Source organism: Copidosoma floridanum, unplaced genomic scaffold (genome assembly GCF_036245765.1).
Source record: "Copidosoma floridanum isolate Cflo_tuat_1 unplaced genomic scaffold, Cflo_Japanese_pri ptg000006l, whole genome shotgun sequence".
NCBI classification, from domain to species: domain Eukaryota; kingdom Metazoa; phylum Arthropoda; class Insecta; order Hymenoptera; family Encyrtidae; genus Copidosoma; species Copidosoma floridanum.
The window spans coordinates 26,389,560-26,397,672 of NW_028321883.1; the positions used below are offsets into that span (position 1 = coordinate 26,389,560).

The 8,113-nt window shown below is 43.1% G+C and overlaps 1 long non-coding RNA gene across 1 annotated transcript; it reads right to left on the reverse strand.

Moving 5' to 3' along the window:
- Window positions 1-868: 868 nt before the first annotated feature.
- LOC149375616 (uncharacterized) lies at window positions 869-1,782 on the reverse strand. Its single transcript, XR_016293711.1, has 4 exons — window positions 1,700-1,782; window positions 1,269-1,379; window positions 1,065-1,190; window positions 869-980 (listed from the first exon to the last, which is right to left on the reverse strand). It is a non-coding gene; the product is annotated as an uncharacterized LOC149375616 (long non-coding RNA).
- Window positions 1,783-8,113: the final 6,331 nt, after the last annotated feature.

The window sequence follows — 8,113 nt, forward strand, 5'->3', positions numbered from 1 at the left end:
ACTTGCCGGATACGCGAATTCAGGTTGGCCGGGATCTGATGCGTGTGGTCGGCAACCGGGAGTGGGTCGGACGGGGACTGATTGGAATTCGAGAGGTGCGTTGTTTGCGTTGATGGAAAATCCGATGATTAAAATGTAATTCCGACCACCAAACAATCGCATTGCAACAGCATCGGATGATGTAATCCAAAGTGGAAAGCACACGTATACGTGTAAAGGAAAAAAAAAGTGCCGATTCCAGCGTAATGGTAAAACACGCGATTCCCATCGCAGGGCCAAAGGGACGTGTAAAGTGTAACCACAGCCGTGTCTAGTTGGGATTGCTCCGCGTCTGAATTCTCTCTAGTTCGTCCACCTCCGACGACTGGCTGTCCCGCGCGGGGTACAGTTTCGGGATTGTTTCTCCCTCGCTGTCCTCCTCGACTAATTCGCCACGGGACGAACGGACACACGTCCGCGCCACGGGAGGGGACGTCCCGGAATGAGATTAGTTCGCCACCGTTACATCAGTTAGTTTCTCGTTACTCGCTTCGTCTCACCCCCGAACTGAATTCCCCGTCTGGCTTCCCTGGTGTCTATCCTTGGTTTTTGTTGTTTTTTTTTTTTTCCCCCAAGGATACGCCTGATGTAAATGTAAATCGAGGCCGGGGTGTTTTTTGACAAGAGGAGGGCGCGGGTGCTGGAAACGCGATTGGAAAGGGGGAGCGTGGAGAGAGAGATGGGTTTATTTTCGCGTGGCCGAGCGCTAATTTCTCCTGCGCGGCCCAAAGCTCCTGCCCAATCTAAAGTTCGTGACGATGTAATCTCGAGCGGCTTTCCTGGTGTGACATAATTATATAAGAAGTTTGAGAAATGAAATTAACAAGTGTTGCTATGCTCGAGTGATTTATTTGTTTCTAAATTGTGCCATCTTTCATAATATTACATGGGTGCTTCGTAGATATACGTGTGCCGATGACTTAGCCGACTGGAGCTTTTATCTAAATTTTCGTTGAACAGAGAAACTTTGTTAAATTTTGTGAATGTTGATGAAAAATTGAGGGATCGATTGAAGTGGTACTTGCCGTGTTGGCGAGGGCAGATACTTTTGAGAACATTTCCAACGCCTTCACAGCCCCATCGGCAAATGCGGTTGACATTGTGGTGATTGCTGTATTTGCCACACCGGAGCTTTCGAGTTCCTTCAGTTTCTGTGAAAAAAAAAACAAAAACAAAAACAACGCGTTATTGTGAGGAGAGAAGAAATTCTATAGAAACTTGAGATCGACCTTCTGGCACTCCTCCAGATGCGATATCATCATTTTCATCCCATTGTGAGCCATTTCGGAAAATGATTTTTTCATGTCATCGTGAAAACCAGCTTCCGCTTGAACGGCGATCTGCAAACAAAAAAGTTTTTTTTTTTTTTATCCTTGATCCAGAAAGGTGGGCTGAACGAAAAAAATTTTTTTTCTTAAAGAGTCTTACATTTATTGTCACCTACGCACTAAAAAAGCACATCGGAAAATGTCCCGTACACGGCGTACGTAAATATTTTAGCGATAGCGATGGTAAAAATTTTTATTTGCAGAAAAAAACATGTGCAAATGATTTAATACAAGTTAATCCTTTTGTCGCGGAATCGAGAGTAGTCGTATTTGACGAAAACTCTAAACGTACGTTCAATGGTGTATATATGAGAATAAAGTATGAAACTAACCAGAATCACACAGAGGGTGACGAATAGAAGTTCCTTGAACATTTTTTCACTGCAACGTATAAAGATTTGCGGGAATGGATGAACGTACGACTGTACTGTAAAGCATCGAAAACTTTTACCGACTATTTATACTCATACGAGTGAACCCACGGACGAGGAAAAATTTGTTGAAAAACAGACGATTACCGTGTCGCACACGTCCATTCCAGATCTCTATCCGCCAAAAATGACGCCCAAATAACATTGCGACACGTGTAAATGTCCATTACATGCATGCTCTCGTTTGAACAATGGCAAAGAAAACAACGTTTCAAAAGTCACATAACATTGTTCGACATCCCATCATCGCTTGTTACATGCAAAACTACATCAGCGCGGCGAAGCGTAAAAAAAACTCTTCGGATGGGCTATAAAAATTCATTAACTTTTACAACAACGCGAAAGAACAAAAGGAGGGCCGAAAAAAGCCATCGGCTGATAAGAAAACGAAAGCAGTAAAAACGATCGCCCCAAAGAAAATTTATAGTACACACTAAAGCGAGCTCCGTCGCTGCGAGACGAAATTCAAAGGAGCGGGAGGGGGTGGAGGAGGAGGAGGTCGACGACAAGGATGACTTTGGGATGAAATATCGGCGCGCGTATTACAACGTCCGGCTTCCTCCCGCAACGGGCGCGAGTTTACATTAAAAACCCGGCGTGCATTAAACGCCCCCCTCCCCCCTTCCTCAGAGTGAGAGAGAAAGAGGGGGAGATAGGGGCGCTCGCGCGCAGGTGCACGTGGAAGGCCAAAAGGGGGGTAACGAACGGATTTTATGTTCCAATTTGCAAGAGGGAGGAGGGCAGAGGATGCCGCCACCGGATCCCTCCCTGTGCACTTCCAATTTAAAGATTCCACCGACGCCGCGGCGTAAAACGAGAGGCCCCTGTATATAGTAACTATATACTTGCACCGCATATATACATATACACGCGGGGCCTTGAAATTGAATGGGTGCATGGTTTCTTCTCTCTTTTTCCTGCTCGCCTCTTCTTCTTCTCCTTCCTCTGCCTGTATACGTGTATACACATATACGTGTATGGATCTTGAGAAAATTATGCGATCATTGTGCCCGTGAGCGCGGGCGTTTCGCGTACGGCTGTATACCTCCTCCTCTTTTTTTTTTTTTTTTTTTGCCTATATCTCTCCCCGAGTGACGTTCGTAAAAAGCGGATGTTTTATTTTCTGTTACCGCGTAAAAGGTTGCGCGCTCATTGAAAAGCCAACCTTTTATGTGCATAGGTCTATATACAGGTATACACTCGAGTGTTGAAAGATATTTCTCTCTCTCTCTCTGTGCACTGTTCGATTTACGATACGAGAAATTCAAGTCGGGATTTTTCAATGCGACTCGATGGCTTTGAACGTGAGAAATAGATATCATCTCGAAACCCCATTCCCCAACATGAGCAGCTGGGGTGGTTCAAGTGGCAAAGCTTTTCATTCGTACCACCACGTAAAGTGAGTTCGAATCTCTGGGGCCATTCTCATTGCGTAATAAATAATAATGAGTTTAACGAGCATTGCATAGGTAGTAATAACAGTACTGCTCACTTTGATGATATGGAAATATCAAGGTGACTAATAATCGAGGAGAGAGAGAGGTTACTATGACAATTCTTTTTTTTTATTATTATTTCTACCCTTCCTTATATTCAAACGGTTGTCACGATCAAAGCTAAAAACAATTAAGGATTTTCGTACAGTCACGCGAGCTTACTCCGAAAGCTACTGTAAAAAAAAAAAAAAAAAAAAAAAGATCACGTCCACGCGACAGCCGAGCATTGTAGAACAAGTCCATCAGGTTATCGACAACGGGTTTCGCAATGTTCGTCGTCGTCGTTATAATGCTACTCGTATATACCCAATGTAGTTGCTCCATTGCTATATGTATTACTGTATACACCCGCGATTAACATCGACAATGCAAACATCTTAATGTATATATACCCACATGCATAATATATTATTATCTCGCAAAAATCAGTGGTAGTAGCGTATTATGCATACAGACACAATGCACGCATGTCATCAGAGACAGACCAGCATTTGCTGTGTATCTACATGACCGAATACCATCATCGAGAAACTACTCGGACGCAGGTGATGGTGCATAGTTATATATTTTTCCCTACAGCGTAATAGCTCCGTCTCTTTCGCTATACACCAATTTATAGATAGGCATCTCCGGCGCGTGTATATAAACAATAAATTCAAGGTGCCCCCGTCGCGCGGGAGGGATGTTTGGGGCTCTCGCGGGGCAACGAGTTAAAAAACATCCTGTACCTATGTGGGACGAAAAAAAATTTTTACAAGCCACCGATCGCGTCCTTGCTGGAGGCCGTTCTTTGCTCGTACAAGTATAATATGTACATGGCAAGCCATTCCGGTGTGGCTGTATTACATGTATTGTTTTTCTCTCTTTGTTCTGAAATTGGCGCACGCGTGGCTGATTAATCGACTCGAGCTGTTACAATTTATGTTAGGAATGCCCATTTTACTTAATTATCTCCCCCCCCTTTATGTACGTATATTTACCTGCACTGGGGCACAGGTATGTACTTTATGTATCGGATTGGTTGTCGAGAGGGAGGTATATAGAGCACGAAAAAAAGTAGGTATTACGAATAGTTCTGGGGTGGTGATGAAAGGCGAAAAAGTGATACTCGAGACTCACGAAAATTCGATGGAAATCGGAGTGGTAATTAGATACGCCCGAGGGGGGATATTGGTTTGGTTTGACTCGGCAACAAAAAACAAAAAAAAAGGACCGATCTGGAGACGTTTGAAATTCTTGGCCAATCTCGCGATCGACAAGTGCGTAAGTATTCTATTATTCACGTGTGTGCTTGATTTTCTCGAAATATGTACGGAATAAGTAGGTACAAAAATTCCCAAAGTATATGTACATGTACATAATATGCGTGACATGTCGAGATTCATAATAACGTGAGCATACATGTATATGGGTGTTGTGTACAGGTACACCCAATACTTGTTTTACACATAGAGAGAGAGAGAGCGCGACAGTCTATTAGGTACTAACTCGCATATAAATCGATATTATCAGTTGTTGCGACCTTCGTTGCCACACAGAGCAATGCCGTACGTTATGTATATAAGACTTGACGCGTACAATGTACGACCGTATCTATATATATGTGTATACGTGTTTATGTGCGCCTATATGTCATGCGCGGATTCATGATGCAATCGAGCACGTGTTTGATACACAAACAAGTGTTTGAGCGCAAAAAATTTTCACTACCAACACATACACGTACACATATCGGACAAGCTAATCTCATTCTTGGCCACGAGTTATTGATATTATTAATATTTAACGGATCAAAAAGCTATAAAAGCTATACACTTATATTGGGTTTGGATATCCATTTCTGCATATATTTAAACATATTTTCAACAACAATGATACGATACGCGTGTGAGTATATGAATCAATTGTGTGTCCCTAATGGATCGGCGAAGGCAATCGATCACCCGAAGCTCATAACTCCCCATAAAACGACGGCAATGTTGCTCGGACAATCGCTTTTGCAAGACAAAAACGCCAACGCGATAGTACAGCTCGTAAAAATAAAAATTCTCTTAATATGTATAGTCCTGGACCTTTCGCGAGAGGGTTATTACCAAAGAGGATTTGTGGTTTTTTTTTTTTCTCTAAGGACGCAAGTGATGACGTGCAGTAAGACAGTGCAATTCAACCCGCACTAATGAGCATTGCGGATGTTCATAAATAGCGTACTTATAGAGCATATAAGTGCACCTATTGGTACACCCTCGATCAGGGAGGGGGGCACCAAATCCCCGCTTTAAGAGCATTCGATCTGCCGGATCGAAATTCCACGGGAGGTTTAGCTCTCGAGAATTCAACGCTGGTCCAAAACAATAATTGTTCGGGATACCTAAACCCTGTGTACAACCGGGACAACAACAAAAAATAATTACATTGGTGTACATGTATACGTGTAAAAGGACTGTGTTGAAAAGCCGCGGCTATGTGGCGATCGTAAAGAAAGTAAGTATATAGGAACGCGAAATGTCGAGTTGGAGCACAGCAAACGACCCCACGACGGCCTTGCCTCAGCGACAGTGGCTTTGCCGGTCTCTCTCTCTCTCTGTAATGTATAATACATGTCTATATATTATTATACGCGCGGCTAAACGGCCTCTGAGCGTAAAAAATCGGCCGCGTGTCCGAGCCCCGCGATGTCGAATCTAATTATGTGGCTATGCGGAAAAGGGCGTTGTCCCCTCACCCTCCAACTGATATATTTATAAATATATATATGTAGATTCTCTGTGAAATTCGTCGCTGGTCGGAGCGATAAATTTATATACTCGAGAGGTTTTCTCTCGTTGTTTCAAAAGATCGGCATGTGGGTATATATATACACGTGTGCCGGGTCGTGTCCTGCTTATCTGCGCTCGTGCCTTTTATTTTTATCCCTACGAGAAATTTTCGTATCCAACCAGAGATTATACACGTATACCTACTCGCGTGCGTTGGGTCGTTTTAATGGAAATCGCGATTGATTCGATGCTCCAACACGAGCACAATCATATACTCTTCTCGTATTTGACTATAATGTATTCAAAGATGTTTAACCTTCCCAATGTGAGGATAGGAAACTCTGGACAAAAGAGCCATTATCAAAGGTATCCCCGAAGCCAGTGCTAACGATCCTAATTCGATACTTTGTGGCCCCTCGAGCTGTTTATATATTATACTATCGAATTTTCAATGTACGAGACCGTATAAACATATAGTGATAGTTGGACCGGCGTGTGTGTGCGCGCCTTTGTGAGCGCGACGCGGACGAGGAATTCCTCACCTTGACCACCTTGACTCTGCCCACGCGTCTCGTGTCTCGCAAACGACAGGACACACATAGGCTTCTTTGTATTTGGCTTTTGTGTACGTTGGGTACACGCCGCACTTGATGTATTTCGTATTTTTATCGACTGACAAATTGACTATTGAATCCCCTTGAATCGCTGAATGGGGATTTTTCCTTTTTTTTTTCTCCGTTACACGAATCGTTGACTTTTCATAAGTCAAAGGCGTCTTTTTGCGAGGTTCGGCAAAGAGGATGGGTAATGGATTAGCGGCGAGAACGAATGGACGAAAAAGCCGATCGAAAGCAGGAAAATCGGCGGACGTGCACGAGAAAACTCCAATTGAATCGTAAAGCCGTTAATCGGAATTAATCATTGCGACTTTCACCACCATTCTTGGATTCTGATGTGGTTTGGGCCCGTGTACGGGATATTTTCCGGTACGACAAATTGCCTCTCTAACGTATAATGTCCTTTTGAATTGAATTTCGTGGGTATGGGTTGATTGTCACGCTTCGGAAGGGTGAACAATAGTCGAGTAAATAATAAATGAATTATTAGAATAAAAGTTATAATTAATATAACAATTTCGTTACAATCCTTCTGTCGAGTGTTTTCTTTTAACTAACAAACATGTATTCAGCTAAATAAATTATTTAAACTATTAACAAAAAAATTTCTCAAAATTGGCTTAAATTTTTTTTTTTCTCTGACTCAAAGTATTGGACCGCTCGGTAATAAATATTTCATGAAAATCGAAGCCTTGGATGTACTTTATAACCGATAATTATATGAAGCAGCGATTTTATAAACGTGTGATATTTGTAAGGTGAGATAACGATCTTGTACCTCGCGTAGCATCCACCTGGAAAAAGCAGGGGCACACACATAAGTATCGAAATTAGCCTAATGGGTACAACGCGAGTAATGAGAATTGGAAACTCAAGTTGTAATCGGCATACACCGATAGCTTCGTACGGAGCAAATAATACCGAAGAACCAGACTCGAAAGAAAACAAAATCAAAAAACACCTTTAAAAGGAAAAATAACAAAAAAAAAAAAAGCTCCTCTCTTCCCACGCACCCGTAGCTATTACACACAAGCGAGGATAGTATATCCACCTATACACGCTTTTCTCCTCGCGCGGGTGCTAATATCAAGTTTTCCCGCGCCCATAACTCGCCAGGCGATAATGTAACGCCCGCGAGTCACGCCTAACTCCCCCTCCCCTTTAGCTACCGCGAGTTACGAGGGCCTCCAGCGCGCAACCACTTTACGACCGACTCACCCTATCCTGTATCGCAAGGAGCCTCAAAACTTGCGATCCCGGCAGCTTTCTCGTACTTTCCGTTTGTCCTTCAAAAGGCGCGCGGGTATAATCGTGCGAAATGAGAAACAAGCAGGTGCAAGACACCCCCTTACAACACGAGCTCCCTTGCCCAATTACCCCTAATGTGCGTTCGATAAATCCATTAAATAGACACATCCTTCTTAAAAAGACACACCTCGTGCTCCC